The following is a 12,429-nucleotide window of genomic DNA, read 5'->3' as shown; positions in this document are numbered from 1 at the left end:
TAGAGTACTCAAGGTGTGGGCTGACCATTACCTCGTACAAGGGGATAATTACTTTCTTATCCCCGCTATCACAATTCCTGCATATCATTGACAAGACCCCATGAGCTGCTCTGGCAGCCTGTCTGTCTCCACTCCTCAGAAAACTTCATATCCCACTGCACAATTATCCTCAGGTCTTTTTCAATCTCCACTACCCTGAGTGCAGTACTGCACATTTGGTATGTTACTGTGAGGCTACTGTTACCCATATGCAGTACTTTGCACTTGTCAATGTTAAACTTCAGTTGCCACCTCTCAGCTCATTTTCCCAACTTTTCTAGCCCCTGTTGCAGTAGCATACTGTCATTAACAACCCTGCAAGCCTTTGTATCCTCTGCAAAGTTGGACGTTAAGCCTGATACACCTTCCAATATCATTGATTAATATAGAAAACAATGATGGGCCCAACATTGAGCAATAAACAATGGACAGACACAATTTGGCCTCAATAGCCCTTGTATTGTTAAGCCCTATACCAACAACAACAACAACACTAAACCCTGTGGGACTCCACTTATAACGGTAGTCCAAGAAGAGCAGTTTCCATTGATTACCATTCTCTGGCTTCTTCCACTCAACCATCACTTTATCCATAGCAACAACTTGCCCTTAATGCCATACTGTTTCAATTTGTATAGCAGTCTTCCATGTGCAACAGTATCAAAAGCTTTCCCGAAATCAAAGTATAGGATATCAAAGTTATTTTTTGCCTTCAGTTCCTTTGTGACCACATCGTAGTATCCAATCAAATTGGTTAGACAAGACTTCCCCTTAACAAACCCATGCTGTGTCTGAACTATTAACTGCATTCTTGTCTAGATGATCCTGCATTACTTCTTTAACTAGCGACTCTATTATTTTCCCTGGAACAGAAGTTAAACTCAGGTCTGTACTTACTCGTGTTACCCTTTGGATCCCCATTTGTGAATTGGGGATACATTTGCAGATCTCCAGTCTGTGGGAACCTCTCCTGAATCCAAGGATGCTCTCATAATTATGGCTAAGGATTTGCTTATGTCCTTTGCTGCTGCCTTTAATATAACTGGATAGATCCCATCCACTCCAGGCACCTTTCTTATGTTTAACTTCAGCAGTTTCTCCTCTACTTTGCTCTTGGTCAATACAAAACCATGCTGACTATTAGAATTTGATGAACTTCCGGCCTCCACTTCACCACAGAATTCCTCATGTGCAAATGTTGATGCAAAATACTCATTCAGTTTTTTCAGCTACCTGAGCAGGATCATCAAAAAATCAAAGAATCAAGTGAACCAATCTGATTCATCCCTTTTCTTCTAGAGTTTACTTATGTAAACTCTAGAAGAAAGGGGATGAATTTTTCTTTGCATTCTTTGCATCCTTTGACAAAGATTTCTTGTAATCTTCTTTTGCCTGCCTAAACTGTAAGGCCTCTTTATTCTAAGCTGTAATTAGCCAATCTCAGATAGAGGGAGTAAGGTTTCGCCATTAATTATTTGCACTTGTTCAGGTCTAATGCATAAATGATAATAGCCAGTAAGGCAATAATATACTGGTAGAGATAATCCTCCACTATCCCCAAGGTAAAAATTGCTACTTGGTAGTTTGTATCATGATTTTTTTTATCATAGTACATAATCAGTTCCTAATTTATTATTTGAAAAACTATTCTACATGCTGTATTGTATTGCAAAACTTAAATATAATGAAATATAGGTAAAATATAAATCTTCAGAAGAGAAATTAAGATATATAAAGGGAGACAGTTTCCAGTCCTTGTGTTGTTATATCACCTGCTGCAGGATTATTCTTTACTCTTTATGTGGTTGCTACTCACAACATGCCAGATGTCTGGATAGTTGTCTATCTTTGTGTGTTGCACAGTATTATTGAAAGTGGCAGTATCAACTGTAGGTAGTGTCAGCTGTAGGCAGTATCAAATGGTATATCAACTGATATACCATTTAAGATCCATCAAGTCTTTTATCTTGTATAAAACATCCTTGACATAATTCCACATGAATAACTCTGTTTGTGTTAGGGCTGGTGATCAAGGAAGCCACTTAATGATTCCATCTTGTCATGTCCACTTCTTAGAAAATTGAACATTCAGGAAGTTTTTAACATGATTGCTGAAGTGAATAGAGGGTTCCATCATGCTGTAAAAAACAACAAGAAGAAATTTGGTTGTTTTTTCCACCATGGAAATTGTGGTACTGTGTAATGTTCAAGCATGCCAAGATAGGACAGATTTGGGGTAATTGTATTCTCAAGGGGGAAAACAGTTTGACAGGATAACAGACATTTATTTTTAGTTTTTATTGCACCTCAGCACCAGATGGAACTTTTTCTGTTTCAGATTCAAACATTTTATTTGCTGACAGAAGTCAGCAGACAAAACCTCAGTTCTCTTTTTTCTTCAGTTGTTTATCCACAAAACCAGATGTTTTCTCCAACAAGGACATATTCCACAACTAGAACTCCTTATTGGAACCTCAGTATAGGATATATATATATCCTATATATATATATATATAAAATTTAAATAGTTTTTTCTAATTTTTAATATGGAAAGCATTTTTATTATGAGCAATTTCATTTCATTTTGTTGTGTGTGTGTGTGTGTGTGTGTGTGTGTGTGTGTGTGTGTGTGTGTGTGTGTGTGTGTGTGTGTGTGTGTGTGTGTGTGTGTGTGTGTGTGTGTGTGTGTGTGCGCGTGTGTGTGTGTGTGTGTGTGTTAATGCACATTTTCGTTTTTATGCATCCCATGCATTTTTCTTCTCTGCCACAAGTTTCATTAGTTCATCTGACATCCATTTATTATTATTATTAGCTGTATGGTGCAAGGGAGCCTGAGGCTTATGCTGCACCAACCAAAAAAAAAAAAAATTACCGAGTTACCCTGAGAGGGAGAGAGAGAGAGAGAAAGAAGTAGAAAGGAATCACCGAGAAATAGAAGAATGATGATATCCAGCTCAGGACCCTGGGTGTGCCAAGCCCATACTCACCAGATGTGAGCCCCTGGGGTCGATTTTTATGCCTTAACCTTGAACAGTATTTCTTAGTTGATATGAAAAGCCTAGTAGTTTCACGATTAATTCCATTGAAGATGCACCTTCCTCTCCTCCCTACTCACTCTTTAGGATTGCCAAGTGCGAGCAATGAGTACATATCATTTTATTGCTGGAAAATGTGTGTAAACTCTGTGCATTAGTTATGGAACAAATATATTTTCCTTTATCTCTTGTTTTCACCAAAGCAAAAGATAAATTTCTTTTTTATTTTCACAAAATAAAGATAAGTTTTATTATCTATAATTGTGACATGGATCATCTTTTGCTGTATCGTGCCTGCCATCCTCATATCACATGGTAGCCTGTCAACTGCCTGTATGACAGGGAATCACAGAATCACACTATCAAACTGTTTATTTGTATTAAAATTCATTTTCATCTGTTAGAAATGAATATCTATTTGCATGTGTTGACATGGTTGTTTCAAGTTTTTCCTTTGTGAGGGTGGGGGAGGAAGTAATTGCTGTGTAACACTGTAGTTGTTGGTGGCAATTGTTCTGTTGTAGGAGCACTTGTTTCCCAACTCTTCTTTATGTTTATTCGTGGTAGCAATGATTAAAAGACATACTGGACACTTTTACAAAGGGTGATATATTCTTACTTAGCAATGCTGTAGTGAGTTATTTTCATTTAAATAGTGAACCCAGATGAACCTTAACTCACTTTTTGATCTCCATTTGATACTACAAAGTAACAAATCTTAATTATAGAATAAAATGTATCAACATTCAGTATTGCAGTTCTTTTCAGAAAGATGTAATTGTTATAAGTTTCTTTCAGTAAGCAAATTGTATGACACCTTAATGCTAAGCAGAGTTGGATGGTAGTTCTTTCTGAAATCAAACCAATTGTGTTATAAAATTTAAATTAAATATAATATGTAACCAACAATTGCAGTTTAGTTTTAATTTTAAAAGAAAAAAGTATATGATAAGAGCCTTGTCGATCAATTCGGCCCTGGAAAGATTGTGCAAGGCTCAAGGGATAGAATTTTTTTTCAACCTGGTCTGTACTTGTTAACAGGAGAGACTGCTTCTACAGGGATGGGATACACTTAAATAGAAAGGGTGCAAGAATATTTGCAGATGCTATCGAGGTAGTGTTAGGTGTGTCGGAAAACTGATAGCTTGGGGGGGATACAAGGACTAATAGTTTAACAGTAGCCATAGGCAGAGGTGAATGTGATCCTTGCACAACTTCTATTATAATAAGTAGAGACCTGGAGCGAGGGGTGTTGGGGGTTTCAGGGACGGATGGCAGTCATCCTGAAATAGGTGGGTATATGGGATGTGTTAGGGTAACTAGGAATAGGAGCATGTATACCAATGCTAGAAGTATAGTAAATAAATTTGATGAATTTGAAGTGTTGGTCAAGACATCAAAGGCGGATATTGTTGGGATAACAGAGACGTGGTGTCACACAGATATAAGGAATGCAGAACTGGAATTTGGTGAGTACAATGTGTACAGAAAGGATAGACAGGGTAGAAAGGGAGGAGGTGTTATGCTGTTAATTAAGAAAAACAAAATCAAAAGAAGTGCACCTAGTTGATATAGATGAACAGTGCACTGTTGAGTCAGTTTGGTGTGACATAAGCACTGCAAAAGCAAAAATAAGAGTAGGAGTGTGTTATAGGCCTAATGACTCGAATGAGTACAATGAACAATTATACAGAGAAATAGAGTGGGCCAGTAAATCAGAATGTCTTATAATGAGGGATTTTAACTTCCCAGATATTGACTGGAACTTGTGGGTTGGTCACTCACACACTAGTCAGACTTTTGTTGATTTATTGGATGATTGTTTTCTGCAGCAGCATGTTCGAGAGGCAACCAGAGAGAGTAATACTCTTGATCTGGTTATCAGCAGTGATCATTCGTGTATTAAGAATTTGCAGATAAAGGAACCACTAGGTGGCAGTGATCACAGTGTACTGATGTGGGATTTACTTAAAGATATAATTACCATCAGGGGTAAAGGAAAGGGTTTTTGCTTCCGTAAAGGTGAGTATAGTGGTCTCAGATGGTTTTTAAATTCTGTACAGTGGGATGAACTGACGATGTTACCAACAATAAATTCTAAGTGGGAAGCATTCAAGGAATTAATCGTGGATGCTACTAAAAGTTTCATACCTATTAAGAAATATTGTTCAAGGTTTAGGCATAAATGGTTATCTAATGAACTAATGAGACTCGTAACAGGGAAGAAAAATGCATGGGATGCATATAAATTATCAAGCGACTCAGAAGCCTGTGGCAGATGTAAGTTAGTCTGTAATCAGGTCACAAAGGAGGTTAGGCAGGCGAAGGCAGATTATGAGAAATCCTTGGCAAAAGATGCTAAGGAAAACAGCAAGGATTTCTTTATTTATATAAACTCTAAAAGGAAGTGGATGAATCTGATTGGTCCACCTGACATCGATGGTTCGACTGTTGATGATCCTGCTCAGATAGCAAACAAACTGAATGAGTATTTTGCATCTACATTCACACATGAGGAATTATTAAGGTTTGAAAATGGCAGAAGGTTATCAAATTGTAGCAGGATACTTAATGATTTTGCAATAACTTAGAGCAAAATGGAGGAGAAATTGTTGAAGTTAAACATATGAAAAGCACCTGGGGTGGATGGGATCTATACAGTTATATTAAAGGAGGCGGCAAAGCAACTAAGCAAACCCTTAGCCTTAATTATGGGAGCATCCTTGGACTCAGGGGAGGTTCTCACGGACTGGAGATGTGCAAATGTATCCCCAATTCACAAAGGGGGATCGAAGGGTGACACGAGTAATTATAGACCAGTTAGTTTAACTTCTGTTCCGGGTAAAATAATGGAGTCACCGGTTAAAGATGCATTGCAGGATCATCTAGACAAGAGTGCAACAATAATTCAGACACAGCATGGTTTTGTTAAGGGAAAGTCTTGTCTGACAAATTTGATAGGATATTATGATGTGGTTACAAAGGAACTGGATGCAAAAAATAATTCTGGTATCATGTATTTGGATTTCAGGAAAGCTTTTGACGCTGTTGCGCATGAAAGACTATTGTACAAATTGGAGCAGAATGGTATTAAGGGTAAGTTGCTACAATGGATAAAAGGATGGTTAAGTGGGAGAAGACAGAGGGTGGTAATCAATGGGTGCTGCTCTTCGTGGACTAATGTTATTAGTGGAGTCCCACAGGGTTCGATGTTGGATCCACTGTTGTTTTGTATATTTATCAGTGATATTGATGAAGGTATATGAGGCTTAATGTTGAGGTTTGCAGATGATACAAAGGCTGGCAGGGTTGTTAATGGCAGTGTGCTACTGCAACAGGATCTAGATAATTTGGGCAGATGGGCTAAGAAGTGGCAACTGAAGTTTAACCTTGACAAATGCAAAGTACTGAATATGGGTACTTTGCATCCCCAGAGAAACATACCAACTGTGTGGTACTACACTTAAGGTGGTAGAAAATGAAAAAGACCTGGGAGTAATTGTGCAGGCAGATATGAAGTTTTCTGAGCAATGCAGACAGGCTGCCAGGGCAGGTCATGGGGTTTTGTCAATGATATATAGGAATTTTGCTAGCAGGGAAAAGGAGATGATTATCCCTCTGTATAAGGTAATGGTCAGGCCACGTCTTGAGTACTGCATACAGGTCTGGAGGCCTCATTTTAGGAAGGATGTAGATTTACTTGAGCGTGTACCGAGAAGGGCAACAAGATTGGTGAGGGGAATGAAGGGATCCTCTTACCAAGAGAGGCTTAAGTTCTGCAAATTGCAGTGGCTGGAGACTAGGCACCTGCGCGGTGATCTGATTGAGGTGTATAAGGCCTTGAATGGGTTGAGCACGCTGAATTCTGATGGGATCCTTCCACTTGTTCATATTACGAACCTAAGGGGGCATAAATTCAAATTTAGAAAAGACAGATGTAGAATAGATGTGCGGAAATTTGACTTTAGCCAGCGGGTGGTTAATTGCTGGAACAAACTTCCATCTGTTGTTGTGGAAGTTGATAGGTTGAATAAATTTAAGGAGAAACTGGACAGGCATTTGGAGGGAATGGTGTGATTTTTTTGTTTTTTTTTTGGCTGATGCTGCATAAGCTCATACACGTGCTTTCTTGCATCACATGCCACTACTACTACTACTACTACTACTACAACATTCCCTTTACAGTATAGAAAAAAAAAAAAAGAGCTTTGTTTTTGCCTAACAAGTGCCCCTTTGTTATGTAAATTCCAGGGCACACTTTGCATTATACCTTTAGTTTTCGTGATTGTACATGTTATTTCATATCCTTAAAATGGAAATCGCATGCTGTTGTTTACACTAGTTTATAACTGAATATATTACAATTGGTAACTCATTCTCATTTCCCCTCTCAGAGCAAAAACATTTGCATTATATGAGTTTTCCATGTATAATTACTGTGTCAGTTATGTACTTATTGTTTTTTTTTTTTTTTTTTAATTTCAATTGTAATTGAGGTGGGATAGACAAAAAATTTAATGTCTATAGTAATTACTCTGGGAAATTGATGTGTGTAGGGTCTTTTTTTTTTTTTTATAAAAATTTATGTTCCTCTTCTGAGACATGATCACACTATTATATCCAAAACTTTATAACCAGGTGCAGTATATTAGGGTTGTGCGGTATTTAATAGGGATGTTATTTGTCATAAAATTTCTCTCTCTCTCTCTCTCATATTTTCTGGTTATCACCGGAAAATAATTTTAAAAAATAATTTTTAACTATTCATCAAGGAATAAAAGTACAAGGATTATTCAATAAATTTGTAGGTGATTATTCCATTTTATAAGGCAATGATGGTCAGGCCACACCTAGAGTACTGTATACAGGTCTGGAGGCCTCATTTCAGGAAGGATGTAGAGCTGCTGGAACGAGTACAGAGAAGGGCAACAAGATTAGTGAATGGAACAAAGGGGTGCTCTTACGAAGAAAGGCTTAAGTTTTGCAAATTACAGTGTCTGGAGACTAGGCACCAGCGAGATGATCTGATAGAGGTGTATAAAGCCTTGAATGGTTTAGGCATGCTCAATGCTGATGGGATTCTTCCTCTAGCTCGGAAAAACCACCTGAGAGGGCATAAATTCAAATTGAGGAAAGACAGATGTAGGATAGACGTGCGGAAATTTGCCTTTAGCCAGCGGGTGGTTGGTTGGTGGAACAGACTTCCATCCCTTGTGGTGGAGGTTGATAGCCTAAATAAGTTTAAGGCTCAGCTGGACAGGTATTTTGAACGAACAGAGGGGTGAAGTGGAAGTGGGTTTTTTTTTGTTTTTTTTTGGCTGATGCTGCATAAGCTTGCTTTCTTCCATCAAATGCCTCTACTAATGCTAATGCTAAATGCTAATTTTTTGTTTTTGTTTTTCTTTCACTCTCCCTTTAATTTTCTTTGTTTTATTTATTTATTATTTTTTTTTAAATAGCTGGGTGTGGATCATTGTTCAAAATTTGTTGCTGCTCTGACAGTGCAGTGTCAGTCTTGGGAAAGTGCAGCTGACTGTGTGTATGTGCAGCAGGACCTAGAAAAGTTAGGCAGATGGGCTGAGAAGTGGCAACTGAAGTTTAACATTGACAGATGCAAAGTACTGCATGAGGGTAGCAGTAACTCAAGAGAAATGTACGGTGTAGCACTACACTCAGGGAAGTGGAGAATGAAATAGACCTGGGGGTAATTGTGCAGTCAGATATGAAGTTCTCTGAGCAGTGCAGATGGGCTGCCAGAGCAGGTCATGGAGTTTTGTCAATGATATATAGGAATTTTGCTTTCAGAGACAAGGAGGTGATTATCGCTTTGTATAAGGCAATGGTCAGACCACACCTTGAGTACTGCATACAGGTCTGGAGGCCTTGTTTTAGGATGTAGAGTTGCTAGAACGAGTACAGAGAAGGGCAACAAGATTGGTGATTGGAAGAAAGTGGTGCTCTTACAAAGAAAGGCTTAAGTTCTGCAAATTGCAGCGTTTGAAGACTAGGTACCTGTGAGGTGATCCGATTGAGATGTATAGGGTCTTGAATTGTTTGAGCAGGCTCAATGCTGATGGGATATTTTCGCATGCTCAGATTAAAAACTTGAGGGGCATAGATTCAAATTGGGGAAAGACAGTTGTACAATTGATGTGTGGAAGTTTGCCTTGAGCCAGCAGGTAGTTGATTGCTGGAACAGACTTCCATCTGTTGTAGTGGAAGTTGATAGCTTAAATAAATTTAAGGCTGAACTAGACAAACATTTTGAGTAACCAGATGGGTGAAATGGGAAGTTTTTTTGTTTTTTTTTGGCTGATGCTGTATAAGCTTGCTTTCTTGCATCATATGCCTCAACTAATGCTAATGTAAACAGCTTCAATAAAAATTAATTAAAAAGGCACATACTGGTTTGGAAATTTTTAAATGGTCCAATGGAATGATATGCTGAATAGAGGAACAGAAATATGCTCAATAGAGGAACAGAAGTTGAAAACTTCTTTTTATTCTGATGGTAAAAATTGGACACATAACTGTATTGTTACTGATGATTGCATGGGTTGCAAAAATTTACTGTGAAACATGTCACAACGTGTGTGGAAGGTGAATCATTTATGACGGAAGGAACTTTCACGTAATCTCTATTAGTAAGCTACCATAAGTCATTAAGATTGGATTGAATTGGATTTTGATTTTATTGGCGCAAAAGCAACAAAGGCTATGGTGCATCACAACTAAAGTCATCAAGGAAAGGTCATAGACAGAGTGGGAGGAAAAGCAGTATGGCAGATAAAATTCTGTAATTTACATTTTCTTTTTCATTGAATGTAGTAACTAGTTCAGTAAACAAAAAAGACATTTAATTTGTCGAATAAGCAGAGCAGCCAATAAAATTTCATCAAAAATTGTCAGTCTGCTGTGTTCTGATAGACAGGTAGGTGGAATAATGCTAGCATGCATCACATAATTGGATAAAAAAAATAGTTTTTTTCAAACCTGGATTTCTAAATTCTGAATATAGGGTCCTATACTATACTTTTAAGCAAATAACATCTTGAAGAGCTATTCTGTTATTTTTTAAAAAATACAAGGCACCACTCTGATAGAATGTTTCAAGATTCACTTGTCTTTTGTCAGATTAGGATCACATATTGAAAAAAATTAAACATCTTGATTGTATTTTCAATTTCATCATATGGATACTTGTTAATTCTACTGAACTGAGTGCCTCCAGTTAGTAAGATTCCATTCATTATAATGGTCTATACATTCAACTTGGAGCCTGTTGTAGAGTCATCTTCTATCCAAAGTCTCTGTGCTGGAGCATATAATCCTCTGCTCTCTCTCTATTAAAATCAACCCAACCATACAACTTGCAGATATCCTTTTTTCCCAAATGGGAAAATCTGTAATTATTTTTCCAACAATTGTCCAGCTGACTGACTGACAAATATCTCTACCCCTTGATAACTAGCAGCTTGATCTCTCTGAGGTGGTAATAGTCACTTTAGAAACATCCTCCATTATTTCCATCATTGCCTTCAGAATGCTGGTTACCCATAGTTAAAATGGCCTTGAAATCCATAGAATATGTACTATTCATGATTTGAACAAACAAGTAAACAACATGGTTAACTAATGAAAAGCAGTTGTTCAACCATCTTACCTTACCTTACCGTGAAATGCAAGTTGTTGAATTTCTTCAATCCCTAACTACAATTGTGTGCTTATTAATGTTAGTGTGGCTAGGAATAAGTCCTAATCTTGTAGCTTAATTCACTGTGCAGGCCTATGAATTTCTGTATATCATTGAGAGAATCCCATGAGCTCATGAGGGTTCTATTAATGATATATAGGAATATTTGCAGCAGGGACAAGAAGGTGATTATCCTGTTGTATAATGCAGTGGTTGTGCTATATCTTGAATACTGCAAACAAGCTTCCTTTCCTGATAGCTTCCTTTTAGGAAAGTGTGGATCTGTTGTAATAGATGCAGAAATGAGTAACAGAATTGTTCAGAGACACAAAAGGCTCTTATAAAGAAAGACATCAATTTTGCAAATGCAGCACCTAAAAAACCAGGCACCTGCAAGGACACCTGATTGAAGTGTTCTCTTTAAATGGATTGTGTATACTAAATGCTGGTGGCATCATTACTCTTTCTCATACCACACATAAGAGGACAAAAATTTAAATTGAAAAAGGAAGGTTGCAGGATATGACGTGTGAAGATTTGCTTTCAGCCAGAGAGTAATTGATTGTTAGAACACCTTTCATCTGGCATTGTGGAAGTGGGTAGTTTGAATAAATTTAAGGAAGGACTAGACAAATTATTAGATGGAACGTACAAATAAATGAAGCATTTTTTTTGGATGCTGCCCTATAAGTTTGTTTCCTTGCATCAATTGCCACTACTAATACTAAGCTATTTGACACTTCACTATAAAAGCCTCGTAATAACTTACTTGAAGTGTGAATCATTGGCATGCCTGAAAAAAATTATGAAAGCAGTAACACACCTTTCTTAACTCTCATTTCACAGTCCATAGTTTATTTTCCTCTTTTAGTGGAGGAAAAGCAATAGGTCAGTGCATCACTACAGCAGCCTGCATTTTTATTAAAGCAAACAGCCCAAAGAAATCCCATCCTGAAACTAACCTTGGATGATAAATGTGATGGTGATAGTGTTCACGTTCTTTAAATAAAGAAACAATTCTGTGAAAGCATCTGTTGCTAAACCCACATTGATTGGACTTATTATTTCCAAAATTTGGAAATAAGTCTTTTTGTTAGGTTTTGTGATAGTGAGGTCATGGTGGGCCAAATAATAATCCAAGCTAGAAGAATTGTTAACCTGCCTTTATTCCTGTTCACTGTTTTTCATAGTCTTTCTGTATAAAGCCTATATAACCAGGTTAAACCACAACTACAAGAAGCACAACCTCACAAACATACAGAAGCAATAGGATAGTAACATTGTATGGGGGGGGGGTCCAAGCTCACCCAGAGCCTGACTACAGAGTTCAGAATTTCCCTTTATAACAGCCAGCCAAAGACTCTCAAACCATAACCTCTCTCTCCATTGAAAATATAGCCATCTCTCTTACCCCCACCTCTTCTACCCAGGTGCTTGTCTGGTTTGCTGCATATAGAACTTCTTGTGGTTGTGCCACAAGCATCTTGCAGTCAATCCAACTGAGGTCTCCTCCACTTAAACCCTGTGACCTCAAGGTTCTTCACCTCTTTGTGTTCATCAGCTTTTTGAAGTCAGAATGATGTAGCTGTGTTCTAATGTAAAGTTTAAAAATTGAAATTTTCAGTTTTAACTGTAGATAAATTAGTCACAGAGCTCCAAAAC

At 37.6% G+C, this 12,429-nt stretch overlaps 1 protein-coding gene across 1 annotated transcript in view; it reads left to right on the top strand.

The window, feature by feature from the left end:
- Positions 1-12,429, top strand: part of LOC150083280 (murinoglobulin-1-like) — an 892,685-nt gene that overhangs the window by 140,760 nt on the left and 739,496 nt on the right. The gene's annotated exons all lie outside the window — the stretch shown is intronic.

Source organism: Mastigoproctus giganteus, chromosome 7 (assembly GCF_048544385.1).
Source record: "Mastigoproctus giganteus isolate SK-2022 chromosome 7, ASM4854438v1, whole genome shotgun sequence".
In the NCBI taxonomy this organism is placed as follows: Eukaryota; Metazoa; Arthropoda; class Arachnida; order Uropygi; family Thelyphonidae; genus Mastigoproctus; species Mastigoproctus giganteus.
Note: the sequence above shows the minus strand (reverse complement) of the source record. Positions and strands in the feature narration are given on the sequence as shown.